Source organism: Muntiacus reevesi, chromosome 3 (assembly GCF_963930625.1).
Source record: "Muntiacus reevesi chromosome 3, mMunRee1.1, whole genome shotgun sequence".
NCBI classification, from domain to species: Eukaryota; Metazoa; Chordata; class Mammalia; order Artiodactyla; family Cervidae; genus Muntiacus; species Muntiacus reevesi.
Window position 1 is genome coordinate 271,115,169 of NC_089251.1, and position 24,853 is coordinate 271,140,021.

The following is a 24,853-nucleotide window of genomic DNA, read 5'->3' on the forward strand; positions in this document are numbered from 1 at the left end:
CCTTGAGTGAGGCAAGCTTTTTTATTTTTTAAATTAATTTATTTATTTTAATTGGAGGCTAATTACTTTACATTATTGTGGTGGTTTTGCCATACATTGACATGAATCAGCCTTGGGTGTACACGTGTCCCCCATCCTGAACTCCCCTCACACCTCCCTCCCCATCCCTCAGGGTCATCCCAGGGCACCAGCACTGAGCACCTTGTCTCATGCATTCATTGAACCTGGACTGGCGATCTGTTTCACGCTTGATAATATACATGTTTCAATGCTATTCTCTCAAATCATCCCACCCTCGCCCTCTCCCACAGAGTCCAAAAGACTGTTCTATACATCTCTGTCTCTTTTGCTGTCTCATATACAAGTTTATCATTACCATCTTTCTAAATTCCATATATATGCATTAATATCCTGTATTTGGTGTTTTTCTTTCTAACTTCACTCTGTATAATAGGCTCCAGTATCATCCACCTCATTAGAGCTGATTCAAATGCATTCTTTTTAATGGCTGAGTAATATTCCATTGTGTATATGTACCATAGCTTTCTTATCCTATCATCTGCTGATGGACATCTAGGTTGCTTCATGTCCTAGCTATTATAAACAGTGCTGTGATGAATATTGGGGTACATGTGTCTCTTTCAATTCTGGTTTCCTTGGTGTGTATGCCCAGGAATGGGATTGCTGGGTCATATGGCAGTCCTATTTCCAGTTTTTTAAGGAATCTCCACACTGTTATCCATAGTGGCTGTACTAGTTTGCATTCCCACCAACAGTGTAAGAGGGTTCCTTTTCTCCACACCCTCTCCAGCATTTATTGCTTGTAGACCTTTGGATAGCAGCCATCCTGATTGGTGTGTAATGATACCCCATTGTGGTTTTGATTTGCATTTCTCTGATAATGAGTGATGTTGAGCATCTTTTCATGTGTTTGTTAGCCATCTGTATGTCTTCTTTAGAGAAATGCCTGTGTAGTTCTTTGGCCCATTTTTTGATTGGGTCGTTTATTTTTCTGGAATTGAGCTGCAGGAGCTGCTTGTATATTTTTGAGATTAATTCTTTCTGAGTTGCTTCATTTGCTATTATATTCTCCCATTCTGAAGGCTGTCATTTCACCGGCAAGTTTTTTTTAGATAGAGCACCAAAAACATATTTTATTAAAAAAAAAAAACCAACATCTGATCATTTAGACTTCAAAATGTTAAACTTCTCTTCAAAAGAGACTGTTAAAATGAAAATACAAGATACGGACTGGGAGAAAGTATTTGTTAAATGCACATCAATTAAAAGATTTGTATCCAGGATATGTAAAGAATTCTCTAAACTTAAAAACAAAAGATACAAGTGCCACCATATAGTTATTAAAAGGACCAAATCTGGAGCACTGAAAACCCCAAATTTTGGCAAGGATGTAGAACAATAGGAACTGTCATTTATTCTTGATGGGAATACAAAATGGTGCAGCCACTTTGGAAGACAGCTTGGCAGGTTCCTACAAAGCTTAACATACTCTTACTATACAATCCATCAGTCATATTGGTATTTACTCAGCAGAGTTAGAAACTTAAATCCACAGAAAAACCTGCACACAGATGTTTATAGCAGTTTTATTCATAGTTGCCAAAACTTGGAAGAAACCAAGAAGTACTTCAGTAAATGAATGAATAAATTAATTGTAATAATTCATATAAAGGAATACTATTCAGCACTAAAAGAAACAAACTACCAATTCATTAACAGACACGAAAGAAACATTATGCTTATAACTAAGTAAGAGATGAGATGGTTGGATGGCATCACCAACTCAATGGACATGGGTTTGGGTGGACTCTGGCAGTTGGTGATGTACAGGGAGGCCTGGCATGCTGCGGTTCCTGGGGTTGCAAAAACTAGGACACAACTGAGAGACTGAACTGAACTGAAGTAAAAGAAGACAATCTGGAAGAGCTTCATACTATATAATTCCAGCTATATGACATTCTAGAAAAGGCAACTCTGTTGAGAAACATCATTGTTTCTTGAGGGACGGTGAGGGTGTGTGTGTGTGTGAGTCACTCAGTCATGTCCGAGTCTTTTCGACTCCATGGACTGTATAGTCTGTTTGGTTCTTCTGCCCATGGAATTTCCGAGGTGTGAATACTGGAGTGGGTAGCCAATTCCTCCTCCTGGGGATCTTCCTAACTCAGGAGTCAAACCCAGGTCTCCCACATTACAGGCAGATTCTTTACCAGCTGAGCCACCAGGACAGCCCCTGGTGGAGGTACAACCAAAGCACTGAGTTTTAATGTCCATGAAAATCCTCCATATGATCTTCTAGTTATGGCTGTATGTCACTATACATTGATCCAAACCCACAGAATGTACAGTACCAAGAATGACCCCTAAGGTAAATGCCAACTTTGGGTGGCTGTGCTGTGTCACTGGAGATTCATACTTGGTAACAAACTTATGTAACATTTTCATGAGTGATGGTAATAATGGGCAAGATGATTCATGTAGGGAGTACTTGAGGTTATATGGGAAATCTCTGTACTGTCCTCTTAATTTTGTTGTGAGCTTAACTCTGCTCTCTAATACACCGTGTTAAGTGAAAGTAGCTAGCCTCAAAAGGCTACATACTGTATGAGTCCGTCTTAGTGTCATTCTGGAAAACAAAACAAGAGGGTAGGAAAGTGGCTAGAGATGGGGAGAGGGGTTGGTCACAAACAGGCTCAAGTGAATTTGGGGAGATGATGGAAATGTTCTATGTCTTGATTGCAGTGGTAGTTGTGTGACTGTATGCATTTATCAAAACTCATAGAACTGTACTCTATGGTGACTTTTACTGTATATAAATTATACCTTTATTTTTTTTTTAATGTGAAAAACAAGCTAAAAACCCTAAAATGACCTCTGACCGAGTGTTAGCATGGTCACTGTTGCTGAAGACTTCTGGCTCCTTAGCTCTCTAAAAATAGGGTCACCAGCTAATCCCATGAATATTTGTGACTCCAGGTCACAATAGTTGTGCAATGGTTTGTCTCTTATCTTGTAGAGAGTTGCTGACTGATGATGAAAGACAAGACAGGGAGAACTTTCTTTTTTTCTTTCTTTCTCTTCTTTTTCTTCCTCCATTTTCTGCTTTCCACTAGCTCTTTTCCTTCACTTCTTTTCCCTATTTATCAGTCTGTGTGTAGCTGAAAGGGATCTGCTAGAGGCTATGGTGAGTGGGACAAATGGAAGCATTTGCTCTGGTCAAAAGTGTATTAGTAAATGATTAACAACCAGCTTTGTGAAGCACACATATTAACACACATGCAGATTTATTTTAAACTCTACTGATATAAAGGGTATAGAACACATAGTTTGCAAATCCTAATAAAATTTACATCATTCTTTAGTGTCAATTCCATATAACCAGTTGATTTCCATCAAATGTTTCACTGATTTTTGCTGAACTTTGGTATCTGTAGGTTTCCCTAGTAGCTCACTTGGTAAAGAATCTGCCTGCAATGCAAGAGACCCTGGTTTGATTGCTGGGTCGGGAAGATCTGCTGGAGAAGGGATAGGTACCCAGTCCAGTATTCTGGCCTGGAGAATCCCATGGGGGAAATCCACGGGGCCGCAAAGAGCTGGACACGACTGAGCAACTTTCCCTTTCTTGTCTGTAGCCAACATGCCATTGTAAATAATAAACAAATGTGGTTTTGCAAGAATCTTGGCTGATATTTTCATTAACATTAATGATTGAGATGAAAGTGAAACAAGAAGAGATATGTGTTGGATCCTGACTTAATCAGGTCATTAATCAGTGACCTGAGTGACTTGGATTCATTTGATGATAGTTTTTGAGTACTGGAGGAATAGTTCCTTGAACTTTGTGCTGGTCACAGTGCAACAGTTATAGACACAACATTTTAAGAATTTTATTCTACATTGTTAACATTTTCTCTGTCACTATACAATCAACAAAAATATGTGAGCCCAAATTTGGAACTTTCTTCTGTTTCCATGATTTAAATACTCTCACCCTGAAGGATTCCAGACTACCAAGGTGAAAACACTGGATGAAGAGACGTCCTCCAGCACACCATTATACCCCATTTCTGCAATGTAGATGCAGTAGACAGAAACAGCATCAGGAACACAGACGCCAGCAAAATGTAAATGATTAAAAATGATGACTTGTATGTATTTATGACCTTTGCTTTGAATAGAATTTATTTAACTGAAAGCGTACATCCTTTAATTTTTAATAATGACTTTGTTTTAGAGCTAGCTCACAAAACTCCTGAAATTTAACAATCAGTTCTCTGGCACTTCTTTGAGTTGGCTCCAGTTCATTAAGGATTCAAGTGCAAGGCCACGAGCCCCCCGCCACCCCCCTACCACACACACACAGATTCCACAGCAGCAGAGGCAGCGTGAAGGGAGAGCGCGTGCAGACATATGTTGCTTCTCTGAGCCCTGCTACCCTCAATGTGCTGCCAGGGCTGCTCCAGCCTTATGTGATATTTTCCTGAGCTACTCAGACTGATTGTCAGGGCTAAAATATCCATTGTCATAAGCTACACTTTATATGAAAAATGGATATGAATTTCAGTGGAATAATGGTTTGACATTCTTCATTAAATTTCATCCATTAAAATATTGTGTCCTTAATGAGAACTTGTTGTTGAAGGAAAATATTGTTATTCTGAAATTCCTCTTATTTTTAAAGCCAAATCTGAAAAGATTTTCATCAAAATGTGAACAGTTATCTTGGATGGTGAGATTTTATTTTTCCTTCTTGTGATTTTCTGTAGTTTACAAATTTTCTATAATAAATATGTAACACGATGGTAATATGTAAAAAGAACTGAGACAAATCTTTGTTCACTTGATATGCTAAAGTGCATTGATGTTATCCTTTTAAAGACCAAAACAATAAATCGCATTTTCAGTAAAAAGAATGCCCTGGGAAACAGACATTACTATGTTCAGTTTCATTTGAAAGCCAGATGTCCAGGAATTGGATATGGCTAATTATCAAATTCTACCCAGATGGAGTGTTTTCTTTTCTTTTTTTTTATCATCAGATGGAAAAGCAAGTATCTCTAGCTGCTTACTTTATTACATTTAATCACTTTAGTTGGAAAACTTTAAAGAATAGATGCAGCTTAGAAAAAGGGCAGTTTATTCTATCATGAATGAAAAGTTGAAATGGGTACAAGAAATAGAAGAAAAAGAATTAAAATGTGTAATTAGCTATGTGATAAAGAATTTTAAGCTTGTTCTTTGGCCAATTCCAGCAGTGTTAGAAATGAAATTGATCCCATCTCTTTTGGGGTTGGTCTTCCTGAATTAATCTATTGCTGTGTAACAAATTACTCTAAGACTTATCAGCTAAAAACAATAGCGATTATTTCACAACTTCTGTAGGTCAGGAAAATTATGACCAACCTAGATAGCATATTTAAAAGCAGAGACATTACTTTGCCAACAAAGGTCCGTCTAGTCAATGCTATGGTTATTCCAGTGGTCATGTACAGATGTGAGAGTTGGACAGTGAAGAAAGCTGAGCGCTGAAGAACTGATGCTTTTGAACTGTGGTGTTGGAGAAGACTCTTGAGAGCCCCTTGGACTGCAAGGAGATCCAACCAGTCCATCCTAAAGGAGATCAGTCCTGGATGTTCATTGGAAGGACTGATGCTGAAGCTGAAACTCCAGTACTTTAGCCACCTCATGCAAAGAGTTGGTTCATTGGAAAGGACCCTGATGCTGGGAGGGATTGGGGGCAGGAGGAGAAGGGGATGACAGAGGATGAGATGGCTGGATGGCATCACCAACTCGATGGACATAGGTTTGGGTAGACTCCGGGTGTTGGTGATGGACAGGGAGGCCTGGCATGCTGCGATTCATGTGGTTGCAAAGAGTTGGACATGACTGAGTGACCAAACTGAACTGAATGGAACTGATAGGTTGGGAAGTTGAGCATGGTTTATGAATTAGTTGGCTGCCTATGACTCAGGGGGCTTCCCTTGTGGCTCAGCTGGTGAAGAATCTGCCTGCAATGCAGGAGACCAGGTTCGATCCCTGGGTTGGGAAAATCCCCTGGAGAAGGAAAAGGCTACCCACTCCAGTATTCTGGCCTGGAAAATTCCATGGACTGTATAGTCTATAGGGTCCCAAATAGTCAGACACGACTGAACGACTTTACTTTCACTATTATTCAGGGTCTTTCTGTGAAGACCAGGGCTGTGGTAGCATCTGAAGGCTTGATGGGAGAAGATCCATTTCCAGGCTCACTCACATGATTGCTGGAGGGATTACATTCCCTGTGACCTGTTGCACTAAGAGCCTCAGTTCTTTGCTGGCTTTGGCCAGGAGCCTCCTCTGTTCTTCGCTATACAGACCCCTGCATAGAGCCTCTCGCAGCGTGGCAGCTGGCCTCCTTGGAGCAAACAAGCCAGAGAAACGTCTAAGGCACTTGCTTCCTACCTTTCAGGCTCATTGTCCTCCACCGCCAGGTGTCCAGCACCTCAAAACAAGCGAAAGGCCAAAACCATCGCTTCACACACTTCCCCAGCTCGGGGCTGTTTAAAGCTGGAGGGTGTGCCTGCTACTTGCTACTTCATCTTATCCAGAAGTGGAAGCGTCTGAAAATCACGGATAATTCTATCATAGTTCTCCGCTAGAAACAAAGTTAATGTCTCATACTTTTATTTTCATAAGCATAAGGTAATGTTTTAAAATTATTCTTATTGATTAAAGAAAAATTACTAGCACAAAAAGTCACATTTGTTAGAAATCAATGTTGAAATGAGACAGACTGGGGACATTAATAGAGCATTAATAAATGTTAAATTATTCTTTTGCTTGGCATTCAGGGCAATGAATCTCTGAGAAATGCTTGTTCCTCTTTGGTAAAGTGGTGAGAGAGCTATTGTGAAAATAAAGTTGACCAAGAACCAGTATGTATAAGTCAGGATGCCTTCTCAGGTAAATCAGTTTTAGAGAGAAAGTCATGAAATTTGGTGATCTGAGAATCAGTTTCTTAAAACCATGCCTTACATATACTATTATTTCCCACATGTGCCATGACATAAAAATGGTTGGGGAAAAAAAAATGGTTGGGAAACACTAGTGTTGACAGTGCTGCATCTCCCATTTCTTGTAACTATGACTAGCAAACCTGTATCTTTGCTAGACTTCTCCAGGAAGCACTAGCAACTACCTCTGCTGTGATCCTTCACCGCAGTCTTCCTGTCTTTCTGTTCTGGGCTGGAGTGTTTGCTCCACCTTGTTCTTCTCTCACTTCTTGTCTTACAGGTATCTGTCAACATCTCTCACAAACTGATGGAACACTCTCCCATTCTTAACATTCATGGATGTACTCCCTTTTATGAACACTTATTGGCCCCAGGCTTTATCTAGTTGCAGTGAGCAGGGGCTCCTCTTCACGATGGTTTCTCTCTTTGCAGAGCACAGGCTCTAGGGGTCACAGGCTTCAGTAGTTCTGGCACGCAGGCTTAGTTGCTCCATACATGTGGGATCTTCCTGGACCAGGGATCGAACCTGTGTCCTCTGCATTGGCAGGCAGATTCTTAACTACTGGACCACCAAAGAAGTCTTCTCCCTTTCTTTTCCCAGGGAATTACAGTGACAAGTTCAATTTCTTCAATGGTTATAGGGCTACTCTATTTCATCTTGTTTGAGCTTTGGTAGTTTGTAGAATTGGTCTATTCTAAGTTGTTGAATTATAAGTTTATGATATTCCCTTATTAAAGATTGCAGAAATTATAATGATAAGGCATTTCATTACTGATATTGATGATTTATGTCTTTTTATTTTCTATTTTGCAGTCTTGCTAGAAGTCTATTAACTAGTGTTTTATTGCATTTGTTTGTTTTATTTTGTTTTCTAATGTCATTGATTTCTGCTCTTTTTTCCTAACTTCTTGAGGTTATTGATATGAGACTTTCCTAATGTAATATGTCACATTTTTCTGAGCAATATTTAATGTGTAAATTACCTTCTTAGTACTACTTTAGCAATAACCCAGAAATTTTGATATGTTGTATTTTTGTTTTCATTCAGTTCTGTGGGTTTTTATTTTTTGTTTATTTTTAAAAATTTTCTTTCGGTCTTCTTTGACAAGGTATGTGTGTGTGTGTGTGTGTTTCGGTGTGGTTTGTGGGATCTTAATTCCCCAACCAAGGATTGCACCTAGGCCCTTGGCAGTGAAAGTGGAGTCCTAACCAAGAGACTGCCAGGAAATTCAAACAAGGTATGATTTTAAAGTGTGGTGTTTAATTTCCAAGTATTTGGAAAATTTCCAGTTGCCTTTCATTGATTTTTAATTCAATTCCATAAGGGTCAGAGAACATACTTATGTCAATTCTTAAATGTGTTAACATTTGTTTTCTGACCTAGCATTTGGTCTATTATTGGTGCTTGAAGAAAAAACATGTGCATTCTGCTGTTGTGGGTAGAGTGTTCTATAAATGTCCTTTAGATCCTACTGTTTGATTGTACTGCTTAGGTCTTCTATATCTTTGCTCATTTTATGATTTTTAGTTCTATCAGTTGCTGAGAGAGGGATTTTGAAGTCCCCAGTTATAATTTCAGGGGTCCATGCCTTATGGGAGATGAATTTTTCTGTCCCTATTAAGAGAAAAAATATAAAATGTGAATACAAATTTAAGTATGAAAGTTAAGTATTTCTTTAGAATGAGGAAAGAACCACAACAAATTACACATCTTGGAATGCTAACAGAAAATCAACAAACATCACAAAACCCAAGAAAGAACATAATAGGTTTATTATTTTACTACCTGATACAATTTCTATAATACTTTTTTCTTACACTTTTTGTCTAGATGCTCTTTTCTTTTCTTTGCATGTGACAGTTATTTTATCGTATTTGTATCAACTGAACAGATCATTCAGTTTTTCTTCAACTATGGTTGATCAAAAAAATTTTTATTGCTGATAGTTTTCATTTTCCCCCCCAGCTTGACAACTTGTAATTTTTTTTTAAGATTGTAGTCACATTTGGGGATGCTTCTATTAGGTTTCATTTATAGGAATTATAAAATTTGGAATAATTTCCCACAAATAGCTTCTGGCTCTATACATACTTCTGGTACAGATAACATAGGCTGTGTTCGTATTGCCACAGAACCTCTGGCCCTGCACCTTGGTGTTACAATCCTGGGAGAGCAGACAGTGGGCTGGAGGCAGATAGCTGGAAGCTATTCTTCTACAGCAATGGTTAACAATAAAATGCTACTTACATAAGTGACTGTGAATCATATAAATATCCTCCTACTCAATTCTAACAACTTGTATTTCAAACTAAACTTCCCTTTAACTGGAACCTCAAAATTACTCCAACCACTCTAATACTATCAGACACAAGGAGAACTGTGATAAAGGAGAACAATACAAACACATGAACATATTACTAAGGCACCTTCCAGGGCCTTGGAAAGGGCATGTGTAAATGGGGGGCTTTGAAGCTTAACCCTCATTAGTTTCATTGAAAATTAAGCCCTGCTGCTGACATTTTACTGGGATGCATAGAGAAGGATGTAAACACTTGTACTTAGTTGGCTATCTTGAAGCAGAAGTTTCTTGGATGTCCTTTATAACACTTTTTATTATGAAAATTTCCAATTATACACCAAAGCAGTGAGAATGGTATAACAGATATTCATGGTTTACATCAAGTTCTAAAATGATCAGATTTTGCTGATCTTGTTTACTTGGGTGTGTCCAGTTCCAGAAATTTTTAGGGGATAGATACAAAGAAGAATGAGTCACAGGCTCTGCCCTCATGTATGTATCTGATGAGGAAGATGTGGCATGAGTCCAGCAAACCCTGTCACTGCCCACGGGAGACCTCAGATCTGGGAAGGAGAGAACACCCTCAACCAGGAATGACCAGTAATGGATTTGAGGAGGAAATAAGCTACTTAGCAAACAAGTACCAAGCTGAAACAGAATTGAAATATCTGAAATACATATTCTGGTTTTCACTCTAGAATCTTCCTCTCAGCTTTGGAGAAAAAGTTCAATCTCTTTGCTATTTACCTAAATCTTTAATACTCAAATTTATTCAGATGTAGAACTTCCCTTTCACTTTCATCAAGAGGCTCTTAAGTTCTTCTTTGCTTTCTGCCATAAGGGTAGTGTCAACTGCATGTCTGATGTTATTGATATTTCTCCCAGCAATCTTGATTCCAGCTTGTGCTTCATCCAGCCCAGTGTTTCTCATGATGTACTGTGCATATAAGTTAAATAAGTGCAGTGACAATGTATAGCCTTGATGTATTCGTTTCACTATTTGGAATCAGTCTGTTGTTCCATGTCCAGTTCTAACTGTTGCTTCCTGACCTGCATACAGATTTCTCAACAGGCAGGTCAGGTGGTCTGGTATTCCGGTCTCTTTCAGAATTTTCCACAGTTTGTTGTGATCCACAGAGTGAAACGCTTTGTCATAGTTAATAAAGCAGAAGTAGACAATTTTCTGGTATTCTCTTGCTTTTTCGATGATCCAGTGGATGTTGGCAATTTGATCTCTGGTTCCTCTGCCATTTCTTAAAACCAGCTTGAACATCTGGAAGTTCACAGTTCACATATTGTTGAAGCCTGGCTTGGAGAATTTTGAGCATTACTTTACTAACGTGTGAGATGAGTGCAATTGTGCAGTACTTTGAGCATTCTTTGGCATTGCCTTTCTTAGGGATTGGAATGAAAACTGACCTTTTCCAGTCCTGTGGCCAATGCTGAGTTTTCCAAATTTGCTGGTATACTGAGGGCAGCACTTTGACAGCATCATCTCTTAGGATTTGAAATAGCTCAACTGGAATTCCATCACCTCCACTAGCTTTGTTTGTAGTGATGCTTCCTAAGGCCCTCTTGACTTCACATTCCAGGATGTCTGGCTCTAGGTGAGTAAGCATACCATCCTGATTATCTGGGTTGTGAAAATCTTTTTTGTACAGTTCTTCTGTGTATTCTTTTTTTTTTCCTTCTGTGTATTCTTGCCACCTCTTCTTAATATCTTCTGCTTCTGTTAGGTCCATACAATTTTTCCTTTATTGTGCCCATCTTTGCAAGAAATGTTCCCTTGGTATCTCTGATTTTCTTGAACACATTTCTCGTCTTTCCCATTCTTTTGTTTTCCTCTATTTCTTTGCACTGGTCACTGAAGAAGGCTTTCTTATCTCTCCTTGCTATTCTTTGGAACTCTGCATTCAAATGGGTATCTCTTTCTTCTTCTTCTTTGCCTTTAGCTTCTGTTCTAGTCACAGGTATTTGTAAGGCCTCCTTGGACAACCATTTTGCCTTTTTGCATTTCTTTTTCTTGGGAATGGTCTTGCTCCCTGCCTCCTGTACAATGTCATGAACCTGTGTCCATAGTTCTTCAGGCACTCTATTAGATCTAATGCCTAGAATCTATTTCTCACTTCCACTGTATAATCGTAAGAGATTTGATTTAGGTCACAGGAGTGGCTGCAAGGAGATACACCACGTCCAGGGTCAGAGAAACCCCCATAAGACAGTAGGCGCTGGAGCGGCTATGAGGAGATACCTCACGTCGAAGGGCAAAGGAGAAGCCCTAGCAAGACAGTAGGAGGGGCAAATTCACGTTTAGAATCAAACCCCGTTCCTGCCAGAGATGCTCAGAGGGCTCAAACAAACCTTGTGCACACCAGGATACAGGGATCCCACAGAGACTGAGCCAGAACTGTGTTTGGGCGTCTCCTGTGGAGGTACGGGTCGGCAGTGGTCTGCCGCAGGGACAGGGGCTCTGGGTGTGGGTGTGGTGTAAGCCCTCTTCGAGGAGGTCAGCATTGACTCCACCACAGAGCTGTCAGAACTCACACAGGACTGGGAAACAGACTCTTGGCGGGCAAAATAGAGCCTTGTGCACTAGAAACCAGGAGGAGGGAACAGTAACCCCACAGGAGACTCTCCTCTGGGTGTCCCGGAGTCTCTGACAGAGGCATGGGTTGGCGGTGGCCTGCTGCAGGGCTAGGGGCATGGACTGCAGCAGTGCATGCATGAGATTTTTTGAGGGAGGTCACCATTATCTTCATTACCTCCACCATAGTTTGGCCCCAGGTAAATAGCAGGGAGGGAACACAGCTCCACCCATCAACAGAAAATTGGATTAAAGATCTATTGAGCATGGCCCTGGCCATCAGAACAAGACCTAGCACCCTCTCAGTCAGTCTATCCCATCAGGAAGTGTTCATAAGCCTCTTATCCTTCTCCATCAGAGGGCAGAGACTGAAAACCACAATCACAGAAAACTAACTAATTTAATCACATGGACCACAGCCTTGTCTAACTCAATGAAACTATGAGCCATGCAGGACCATTCATGATGGAGAGTTCTGACAAAACGTGGTCCACTGGAGAAAGGAATGACAAACCATTTCAGTATTCCTGCCTCGAGAACCCCATGAACAGTGTGAAAAGGCAAAAAGATAGGACACTGAAAGATGAAGTCACTGAGTTGGTAGGTGCCCAATATGCTCCTGGAGATCAGTGGAGAAACAACTTCAGAAAGAATGAAGAGACGGAGCTAAAACAAAAACAACACCCTGTTATGGATGTGACTGGTGATGGAAGCAAGGTCCGATGCTGTAAAGAGCAATATTGCATAGGAACCTGGAATCTTAGGTCCATGAATCAAGGCAAATTGGAAGTAGTCAAACAGGAGATGGCAAAACTGAACATCGACATTTTAAGAATCAGCAAACTAAAATGGACTGGAATGGGTGAATTTAACTCAGATGCCCATGATATCTACTACTGTGGGCAGGAATCCCTTAGAAGAAATGTCATAGTCAACAAAAGCACCCGAAATGTTTGGGCGCAGTCTCAAAAATGACAGAATGATCTCTGTTCATTTCCAAGGCAAACCATTCAACATCACAGTAATCCAAGTCTATACCCCAACCAGGAATGCTGAAGAAGCTGAAGGTGAACGGCTCTATGAAGACCTACAAGACCTTCTAGAACTAACACCCAAAAAAGATGTCCATTTCATTATAGGGGACTGGAATGCAAAAGGAACAAGTTACTCCAAGTTACACCTGGAGTAACAGGCAAATTTGACCTTGGAGTACAGAATGAAGCAGGGCAAAGGTTAATAGAGATCTGCCAAGAGAAAGCACTGGTCATAGCAAACACCCTCTTCCAACAACACAAGAGGAGACTCTACACATGGACATCACCAGATAGTCAACACCGAAATCAGATTGATTATATTCTTGGCAACCAAACATGGAGAAGCTCTATACAGTTAGCAAAAACAAGACTGGGAGCTGACTGTGGCTCAGATCATGATCTCCTTATTGCCAAATTCAGACTTAAGTTGAAGGAAGTAGGGAAAATCATTAGACCATTCAGGTATGACCTAAATCAAATCGCTTATGATTAAAGAGTGGAAGTGAGAAATAGATTTAAGGAGCTAGATCTGACAGACAGAGTGCCTCATGAACTATGGACGGAAGTTCATGACATTGTACAGAAGACAGGGATCAAGACCATCCCCAAGAAAAAGAAATGCAAAAAGGCAAAATATCTGTCTGAGGAGGCCTTACAAATAGCTGAGAAAAGAAGAGAAGCCACAAGGAAACAAGAAAAGGAAAGATACACCAATTTGAATGCAGAGTTCCAAAGAATAGCAAAGAGAGATAAGGCAGTCTTCCTCAATGATCAGTGCACAGAAACAGAGGGAAACAATAGAATGGGAAAGACTAGAGATGACTTCAAGAAAATCAGAGATACCAAGGGAATATTTCTTGCAAAGATGGGCTCAATAAAGGACAGAAATGGTATGGACCTAACAGAAGCAGAAGATGTTAAGAAGAGGTGGCGAGAATACACAGAAGAATTGTACAAAAAAAGATCTTCACAACACAGATAACCACCTTGGTGTGCTCACTCACCTAGAGCCAGACATCCTGGAATGTGAAGTCAAGTGGGCCTTAGGAAGCATCACTATGAACAGAGCTAGTGGAGGTGATGGAATTCCAGCTGAGCTACTTCAAATCCGAAAAGATGATGCTGTCAAAGTGTTGCACTCAGTAGGCCAGCAAATTGAGTGGCCACAGGACTGAAGAAGGTCAGTTTTCATTCCAATCCTTAAGAAAGGCAATGCCAAAGAATGCTCAAAGTACTGCACAATTGCACTCATCTCACACACTAGTAAAGTAATGCTCAAAATTCTCCAAGCCAGGCTTCAACAATATGTGAACCATGAACTTCCAGATGTTCAAGCTGGTTTTAGAAACGGCAGAGGAACCAGAGATCAATTTGCCAACATCTGCTGGATCGTCATAAAAGCAAGAGGGTTCCAGAAAAACATCTATTTCTGCTCTACTGACTATGCCAAAGCCTCTGACAGTGTGGACCACAACAAACTGGAAAATTCTGAAAGAGACGGGAATGCCAGACCACTTGACTTGCCTGTTGAGAAACCTGTATGCAGGTCAGGAAGCAACAGTTAGAACTGGACATGGAACAACAGACTGGTTCCAAATAGGAATAGGAGTACGTCAAGGCTGTATCTTGTCACCCTCCTTATTTAACTTATATGCAGAGTACATCATGAGAAACCCTGGGCTGGATGAAGCATACGCTGGAATCCAGATTCCTGGGAGAAATATCAATAACATCAGATATGCAGATGACACCCTCCTTGTGGCAGAAAGTGAAGAAGAACTAAAGAGCCTCTTGATGAAAGTGAAAGAGGAGAGTGAAAAAGGTGGCTTAATGCTCAACACTCAGAAAACAAAGTTCATGGCATCCGGTCCCATGATTTCATGGCAAATAGATGGGGAAACAGTGGAATCAGTGGTAGACTTTATCTTTCTGGGCTCCAAAATCACTGCAGATGGTGACTACAGCCAAGAAATTAAAAGATGCTTACTCCTTGGATGAAAATTATGACCAAGCTAGACAGCATATTAAAAAACAGAGACATTACTTTGCCAGCAAAGGTCTGTCTAGTCAAGGCTATGGTTTTCCCAGTAGTCATGTATGGATGTGAGAGTTGGACTATAAAGAAAGTTTAGCACCAAAGAATTGATGCTTTGGAACTGTGGTGTTGGAGAAGACTCTTGAGAGTCACTTGGACGGCAAGGAGATCCAACCAGTCCATCCTAAAGGAAATCAGTCCTGAATATTCATTGGAAGAGCTGATTTTGAAGCTCAAACTCCAATACTTTGGCCACCTGATCTGAAGAGCTGACTAATATGAAACGACCCTGGTGCTGGCAAAGGTTGAAGGCAGGAAGAGAAGGGGATAACAGAGGATGAGATGGTTGGATGGCATCACGGACTCAGTGGTCATGAGTTTGAGAAAACTCCAGCACTTGTTGATGGACAAGCATGCTGCAGTCCATGGGGTAGCAAAGATTCGGACATGACTGAGCAAGTGAATTGAACTGAACTGAGTGCTTCCTTGGTGGCTCAAATGGTAAAGAATCCACCTGTAATGCAAGAGACCTGGGTTTGATCCCAGGGTTGGAAGATCCCTTGGAGGAGGGCATGGCAAACCACTCCAGTAATGCATCACTAGCTGCATTTCAGCGCCACAGGCTTAAATGATAATTTGGATGCATGTGTGCCTGCTAAGTCATCACTTAGCAGACATCTCAGACTCTTTGGTACCCCATGGGCTATTGCCCATCACGCTCCTTTGCCCATGGGGTTTTGCCAGAAAGAATACTGGAGTGGGCAGCCCATCCCCATCTCTTTCCTCTGCTTCAAGCCCTGACAGTCATATTCCTTTACTTCACGTACACACACACATACACACAAACACACACACACACACACACACACACACACACACACACACACAAACACACACACGAAGACAGAGTGGGGTGTTTTAGACTTTAAGGCCGCTATAACAAATTGCCATGAACTGGGTAGCTTAAAACAATGGATATTTACTGTCTCACAGTTTTGGAGCCTCTACATTTGATATCAAGTTGTTGACACGACTGTGTTTCCCCTGAAATCTGTAGAGAAATCCTCACTTGCCTCTTCCTCAGTATTGGTGGCTGGCCAGCAGTCTTTGGTGTTCCTTGGCTGCAGGTGCACGACACCAATCTTTGCCTTTGCCATCAAACAGCCTTCTCCCCGTGTGTCTCTTCCTCCATTTGGCTGACTTCTTAGAAGGACACTAGTTATTGGATTAGGGGTCCACCTACTCCAGTATGGCCTCATTTGAACTTAATTACATCGGCAATGATCCTATTCCCAAATAAGTTCATATTGTTGAGTATTTGAGGTTAGGAATTCAACATATCTTTTGAGGAGTGGGAGAATATTCAACCAACAACAGATGGTAACCTTGAGGAGAGCATCCCACAAAAACCAAAGACATTGCCTTGATTCCAGAATTTATTCCAAGAAGGAGTCCTACTACAGTGGGGGTAGAAGATCGAAGAATCTTGTTAAGTATGTATTCCCACCTACTATTTGGTTTGCTTATGGACTAACTGGGTTTAATTGACAGGTGTATGCTATCATGAGTTAATGATATTAAAAAAACTGAATGCCTTCATATAAAGGCTGAATGGCCCTGGATACAGGATAGCGGCCCTATCCTTTCTCGTAGTTTCCCCCTGCTATCCCGTTTGGAGGGAAATGTTGGTGTATAATTTTGATGAGCAAGTGGGATAAGTGATTGTTGTGATGAGGCTGTCACTCTTTGCCAGAGAACTGTCTTTGATGTCTAAAGGTTTACTTGGGACCTAGATGAAAGAGTCATAAAATAACAAGCCTAATCAAGGGGATGTAGCTAGCATTTAGGAAATGCACCCATTTTTCTGTATCTCCTCTTTTCCTTTGATCAAATGTGTACACATTATTAATAAAAGGAAATACAAATTTTAAAAAGACATGAAGAGGGAATGGTAAAATGAACTCTGCCATAGTGCAAAAGAGAAAAAAAAATCACAGCAATTTCACATCAGGCCCTCTGTTGAGATCCTATACAAGAACAGCAGGATGATTGGGATTCTTAAATGACAGTGGCTGAAATGGCTAATAAAAGCCTGCTAATGACACAGAATCAAATCACCAAACAAACCCATCTCAAAATCCAGTTTCTCTCGAAGGGAAGGGCATGAACTTTATGGTTGGCACTGTCTCTTAATGTAGGACCTTAGGCAAGTTACTTAATCTCTCTCAAGTTTGCTATGTATAAAACTAAGGATAACTACCTAGCAAGGCTGTAGTGACCATTAAGCCAAACGCAGGACACATGTAACAGGTGCTTCACTAAATCGAAGACTTCCACCTCCCAGCCCTGCAAATATATGCAAAATACAATCTTTGCCCACTACCCCTCACCTACTCTTCATCTCATTCTCTTCCTCTCTCTCTCTGCCAAAGTTCTTATTTATAGTCTAGCAGAGGGTATATAAACAGGAAATGACTTGCATTTATTTTTAAAAACCAGTGTAAAACAATGTAGTATACCACTGACTACTTAAGTGCTGACAAACTCGACATTCCTAAAAACAGCAAACACATATTGAGTGATCATTCATGCCAGGCATGGTGCTAGGCATGGAGTATTCACTAGTAAGTGAAACATCTTCCCTCCCTGGTGGAGTTCAGTTTAGTGAACTGAATGGTGAAGAAGCAATGAATATATAATTGAAAAATATGTTCGGTGCCCATAAAGAAATGATCAGGTGCAATGATGGAGACTAATGAAAGGGCAGGTGGGATACTTAGTTTAGGAAGGATGGCCTTTCTGAGGTGACATTTAAACTGAAACCTGAAAGATGAGAAGCTAGATGTGTAAAGAACAAGAGCAAGTGTCTTCAAGACAGTGGAATCAGCATGTCCAGCGAGGCAGTCAGGAGCTAGAAGTGTTTGAGGAGGAGTTCTGGCAGTGTCAGCAAGATGGAGGGGCTGCCATCGGGTAAAAATCCAGTTTCTTACCATGGCCTCAATGTCCCACCTAAACTGCCCCTGTCCTCCCCCCGCCCCCCCCCACATATCCTCCCCAGGTGTCCACATCACCTAGTCTTTCTGTCCTTTATGTGCTGGTCTCACTCCCACCTCAAGAATGAGAGGTGTGCTGCATTTGCTGTTCTTCTGTCTAGAACGCTCTGTCTGGATGATTCTCACAGCTTCTGGCCCCCGTGGTCAGTCAGGCCTCAGATCAAGTGTCATCTCTGGAGAGAGATTGCTAATTACCACCCCTCACCCAACATTAACTTTGGTGGTATTTTCCTCTTCCCATCCCTCACCACTATCAAATGTTATTTCGTTGATTGTTTGAAGTTTGTTTTTTTTGTTTGTTTGTTTTATACTCTCCCCTAAAATAGAAGTCCAATGAGTTTATATTTCTTATTGCTATAACCTAGAACCATATCTAGAATATAAATGAAACTCAAATATTACTTGTTGAATTTACAATGAATGAAATAAAGCTTAAAGAGGTAAGGCGAGGTATTAGAAAAGAACTAACCAAATTGTGTGAGAGTAAGGACTTCCTGGAAGAGGTATGTTTTCAGTTATTAAAATCAAAGGGGCAAGAGAGCGAAGGTGGCGTGCAGGTAACAAGCAAGATTTGTGGAAATCACTCGTTCATCCCCGTCCTTTTTCACTAGATTAGGAACACCTTTAGCACTGGACGGAGAAGGTGATGGCACCCCACTCCAATACTCTCATCTGGAAAATCCCATGGACGGAGGAACCTGGTGGGCTGCATTGCATGGGGTTGCTAAGAGTCGAACAGGGCTGAGCGAGTTCACTTTCAGTTTCATGCATTGGAGAAGGAAATGGCAACCCACTCCAGTGTTCTTGCCTGGAGAATCCCAGGGACCGGGGAGCCTGGTGACCTGCCATCTATGGGGTGGCACAGAGTCGGACACTACTGAAGCGATTTAGCAGCAGTGGCAGTTAGCGCTGAAGCCGCGTTTTACTAATCTTTCACCAGCGCCTGTCCCGGGACCTGGCACACAGATAGGGTTTTACACAATGACTGACTGTGAGGTGCGCAGAAGGGTCTATTAACTCGGCTGCGGTGCAGTTTGTGGCTGGCCACTAAGCCTGGCAGCACCCGTGCGAGGGAGCAGACGGCTTTGCGGAAGACGGCCTCGGCGGGTGGGGGTGGGGGGTGGGGTGGGAAGCGCCTCCCGCGCCTGCGCGTTATGGCGGGGAGCCGGCAGCGTCGGCGCGCGCCTGCGCAGTGCGGTCTTTCCCGCCTCCGACAAGATGGCGGCGGCCGAGTAGCGCGGGGGCGGGTTGTGGCCGCGTAGGAAGCCCGTCCGCTGCAGCGGGCCGAGGCGGGATGCTGTTCCCAGGGAGCGCCGTTGGCCACCGGTGAGGAAGGTCAAGCACAGAGCTGCCTTCCCGAGCCCCCCGGCGCCCCCTACGTACACCCCCGTCTGCTCGAGTGCGGTCGCCGCTTTGCCTACTTCGCTACCGCCCTGTGCTGTCGGGTCCGGAGCTCCGGCGGCGGCAGGGGCTGTGTCCGGCAGGAGAGGAAGCGCCCGGGCTGCGTCCGTGCTTCTGTCCGCGGGGCGAGCGTCTGGCAGGTGGGTGAAGCTGCAAGCTTCGGTGTCTCCTCTTGGGGCAAGTCACCTCCCCATCTTCCTGGTCTCGACCTTTTGCTTCCTTGAGAAGTCGTTTTAACTGTCTGGAAAGCTTTCCCAGGCTTATAGACTTACAAAGAAAAGCTTGCTATCCAGACGCCAGTGGATTTTGTTCATCTTGTCGGGGGGATCCAGCCCCCAGGAGACTTTGATGGTTTTGAGGAATGGTGCCAGTGACGGCAAGTGATTCTTTATCTAAATTAATCCTTTTCTGACTACAGCGAGTCTTCGGTCTCTAAACTTTTTTTGGAGGGGGGGGGCGGACGGAGGGACATATGTATACTAGATCCAGGGAAAGAATTGAGAATTGGTCCTGGTTTTAAAAGAAGGCTTTGTGAGGGTAAGAAATGTAATAGCCCAAGAAAGGATAAGCGATTTTAGTGATTCTTTTATTCACTGTTAGGCTAAATCGTCCGTTGAAGCTTCACAATCCTGTGTTGTCCAAGCCCTTTGTTTTTTTTGGAAAGGACTGAAATGGAGAAAACGCTTTTTAAACTTGAAACTTCTCAAATTTCTTGGGTTCTCAATTGTTATTAGTACTACTTGGCAATCTTTCTTGTACTTGATATTTTCTGCAAAATTTAGATTGTGCCAGTGTCATTTCTTCTTCATTTATTACTAGGGCAAGAGTAGTCAGAATTAATGGTGTAAAAAGTGCAAACTGAAGGAGGGATGTGGTAGTGGAGGTTGCCATGTCTGATTTTTCCCAATTTTTTCCTGTAATTGGATAATGTGTCAAGAGCAGCAGAATGGTGAAAAATGAAGCTATGAGTATAAATGGTAGTGTGTCCACTGAGATTGCAATGGGTGGAGCTTTTAAAATTAAATTGAGTGATATCCTTTTTTTGAAGCCATGCTAGGTGCTCTCCAGAGTTTCTAAAGCACAAACTGTTGTTGCCTTATTGGAAATTTATGCTAAAAGTCTTTTAACAGGTGGGTTACAATTGGCCTGACAGATTTAACTTTTTGTTCTACCTCCTGACACACATCTGCCTTAACCTTTATTGTAGACTTTTAGCCTCTTGATGAATTTCTTAAATTTGGAGATAGAATTGTTCATTTTAAAAGGAGAGGAGATATTTTAAGTGTTTGATTCCTGTACGGGCAGATTCATTCACTTGTTTGTTGCTGTGCTATGCTAAGTCGCTTCAGTCACGTCCATCTCCTTGCAGTTTCCACAGGACAGCCAGACTCCTCTGTCCATGGGACTTCTCCAGGCACGAATATTGGAGCAGGTTGCCATTTCCTCCTCCACAGGACCTTCCCGACCTAGGGATCAGAGCCACATCTCTTCTGTCTCCTGCGTTGGCAGGTGGGTTCTTTACCATTAGCGCCACCAGGTAAGCCTGTTTGTTTCCTGCACCCGAGGACTGCGTGTTTTTACAGGCACTTGTCTCTCAATTCTGTGCTTTTAGCTGACGGGGTAGTGCTCAGCCCTAGGCAGTAGCTCATTGCCTGAGGCATTGTGTCAAGACCTGTCTGACCACAAACAAGCACTCTTCCACACTTATGGAACCCGATTTCTCTCTCTCTTTCTTCCCCTCTTCCTGTCTTTAGGAACCCTCCCGTCTTTGTGTCTATTCATTCAATTCTTTAGCCTACTGCTCTTTTCATTTGCCTCCCCTAGTCACCAGGATCCCATGGTCATCAGTTTTTACCAGCCCATCATTGATACCTTAGAATACTTAACTTTATGTCAATTTATCTTTCTAGTGCCCAGTTCTGAACAGGCCTAATCACTATCTTGATCCCTGAAGGATACAAGAGACAGTTGTGTGAGGATTTTGGATTGTTTTCATACCAGTTAGTGTTCTGTTATCCTCCAGATCTATAATGTCAATTGTGAGGGTTTTTTTTGTCTTACTTCATGAAAGTGTTTATAGCAAATAACTTGATCTTTTCCTTTCCTGAGAAAAATCTCAAGCATCTGAGGTATAATCTTTTCTATCCTGATATCATTTCTTTATTTACTCTTCTCTGAAAAGAAGGAATTGTCCTTCCTTTTCTTCAAGAGCAACCTTCTCCAGATGTGTCCATGATCATCCCTCTTTATCTTTCTTTCTCAGTAATTATCCATGATCACTCCTTTTTAAGTTTTGCCCTCTCTAGCCTCCATGCATGCTTAAATATACCTTTGCCAGGGCTGCCAAACACCGTGCTGTGTGCCGTGCAGCTCACAGAAGCCAGTCTGAATTTTGAGCCTGCTGTGCCACTGTATTTTTATTCTTTAATCCTAGGAGCCTGGTGTAGTTGTTGTTCAGTCGCTCAGTTGTGTCCAACTCTTTGCAACACCAAGAACTGCAGCATGGCAGGCTCCTCTGTCCTCCATTACCTCCTGGGGTTTGCTCAAATTTATGTTCATTGAGTCGGTGACACTACCTAGCCATCTCATCCTCTACCACCTCCTTCTCCTTTTGCCTTCAGTCTTTCCTAGCATCAGGGTCTTTTCCAGTGAGTTGGCTTTTCGCATCAGGTGGCCAAAGTATTGGCGCTTCAGCTTCAGCATCAGTGCTTCCAGTGAATATTCAGGGTTGATTTCCTTTAGGATTGGTTGATCTTCTTGCAGTCCCAGGACGCTTAAGAGCCTTCCCCAGCACCACAATTCTCAATTCTTTGACACTCAGTCTTTATGGTCCAACTCTCACATCCATACATGACCACTGGAAAAACCATAGCCTCGACTCGACGGACCTTTGTCGGCAAAGTGATGTCTCTGCTTTTTAGTATGTTGTTGAGGTTTGTCATAGCATTTCTTCCAAGGAGCAAGCATCTTTTAATTCCATGGCTGCAGTCACCATCCACAGTGATTTTGGAGCCCCCAAAAATAAAGGCCTGACACTGTTTCCACTGTTTCCCCATCTATTTCCCATGAAGTGATGGGACCAGATGCCATGATCTTAGTTTTCTGAATGCTGAGTTTCAAGCCAACTTTGTCATGCTCTTCTTTAACCCTTATCAAAAGGCTCGTTAGTTTCTCTTCACTTTCTGCCCTTAGAGTGATATCATCTTCATATCTGAGGTTATTGATATTTCTCCCAGCAGTCTTGATTCCAGCTTGTGCTTCATCCAACCCAGTGTTTCTCATGATGTACTCTGCATAGAAGTTAAATAAGCAGGGTGACAAGATACAGCTTTATTATAACTCTTTCCCAGTCAGTTGTTCAATGTCCGATTCTAACTTGCTTCTTGACCTGCATACAGGTTTCTCAGGAGGCAGGTAAGGTGGTCTGGTACTGGTGTTTCTTTAAGAATTTTCCACAGTTTGTTACGATCCACACATTCAAAGGCTTTATCGCAGTCAATGAAGCAGAAGCAGACGTTTTTCTGGAATTCTGTTGCTTTCTCTATAATCGAACAAATGTTGGCAGTTTGCTCCCTGGTTCCTCTGCATTTTCAAAACCTAGCTTGTACATCTGAAAGTTCTAGGTTCACATTCTTTTGAAGCCTAGCTTGAAGGATTTTGAGCGTAACCTTGTTAGCATGTGAAATGAGTGCCGTTGTATGGTAGTTTGAACATTCTTTGACATTACCTTTCTTTGGGATTGGAATGAAAACTGTGACCTTTTTCAGTCTTGTAGCCACTACTGAGTTTTCCAAATTTGTTGACATATTGAGTGCAACACTTTAACAGCATCATCCTTTAGAATTTCAAATAGCTCAACTGGGATTCCGTCACCTCCACTAGCTTTGTTGGTAGTAATGTTCCCTAAGGCCCCCTTGACTTCACGCTCCAGGATGTCTGACTCTGGGTGAGTGACCACAGTGACTGGTGTACTGTTCTCTGTGTATTCGTGCCACCTCTTCTTGATATCTTCTCCTTCTATTAGGTGCGTACCATTTCTGTCCTTTATGGTGTCCATCCTTGCATGAAATGTTCCCTTGATGCCTCCAGTTTTCTTGAAGAGATCTCTAGTCTTTCCCATTGTGTTGTTTTCTTTGCATTGTTCACTTAAGAAGGGTTTCTTATCTCTTCTTGGTATTCTCTGGATCTCTGCACTCAGTTGAGTATATCTTTCCCTTTCTCCCTTGCCTTTCACTTCTCTCCTTTCCTCAGCTCTTTCTAATGTCTCCTCAGACAATCACTTAAGCTTCTTGCATTTCTTTTTCTTGGACTAGTTTGGTCACTGCCTCCTATACAATGTTACGAACCTCTTTCCAGTGATGAACCTCGTATATAAACTCATATAAAACATATGAATCTCTTTCAATAAACTCATATATGAACCTCTTTCAGTTTTACGAATCTGGTAGACACTTTCTCTACCAGATCTCATCTCGAATCCATTTGTCACCTCCACTGTATAATCATAAGGGATTTAATTTAGGTCGTATCTAAATGACCTAGTCGTTTTCCCTACGTTCTTCACTTTAAACCTGAATTTTGCTATTAGGAGCTCACGACCTGAGCCACAGACAGCTCCAGGTCTTCTTTTTGCTGTCTGTGTAGAGCTTTTCCATCTTCAGCTGCAAAGAACATAATCTGATTTTGGTATTGACCATCTGGTGATGTCCGTGTGTATAGCTGTCTCTTGGTTGTTGGAAAAGGGTGTTTGCTATGACCAGCGTGTTCTTTTGACAAAACTCTGTTAGCCTTTGCCCTGCTTTTGCCCTCCAAGGCAAAACTTGCCTATTATTCTGGGTGTCTCTTGGCTTCCTATTTTGTATTCCAATCCCCTGTGATGAAAAGGACATCTTTTTTTTTTTTTTTTTTTTTTTTGGTGTTTGTTCTAGAAGGTGTAGTTCGAGAACTACAGCAGTTCTACTTCATAGAACTGTTCAGCTTCAGCTTCTTTGGCATTAGTGGTTGGGGCAGAGACTTAAGGTAACACTGATATTGAACAGTTTGCCTTGGAAATGAACTTAGATTATTTTTTTTTTCCTGAGGTTGCACCCAAGTACTGCATTTAGAACTCTTGTTGACTATTAAGGGCTACTTCCTTTCTCCTAAGGGATTCTAGCCCACAGTAGTAGATATAACAGTCATCTGAATTAAATTCGCCCATTCTCATCCATATTAGTTCAGTGATTCCTAAGATGTTCATTCTTGCCATCTGCTTCACCACATCTGATTTGCCTTGATTCACGGACCTGCCGTTCCAGGTTCCCATGCAAAAAAAGAGCAATAGCTCTTTACAGCGTCGGACTTGACTTTAACCATCAGACACATCCACACAACTGAGCGTCATATCCGCTTTGGTCCAGCCACTTCATTTTTTCTGGAACTAACGACTGCCCTCC

The 24,853-nt window shown here is 41.9% G+C and overlaps 1 long non-coding RNA gene across 10 annotated transcripts in view; it reads left to right on the forward strand.

The window, feature by feature from the left end:
• Positions 1-24,853, forward strand: part of LOC136165534 (uncharacterized) — a 1,046,218-nt gene that overhangs the window by 236,644 nt on the left and 784,721 nt on the right. Inside the window, exon 1 of one of the 10 annotated variants that reach the window (XR_010662556.1) lies at positions 19,345-19,558. The exons of the other annotated variants lie outside the window; for them this stretch is intronic. This is a non-coding gene — a long non-coding RNA (uncharacterized lncRNA). Of the gene's footprint in view, positions 1-19,344; positions 19,559-24,853 lie in introns of those variants that run through there. 10 annotated transcript variants of the gene reach the window in all.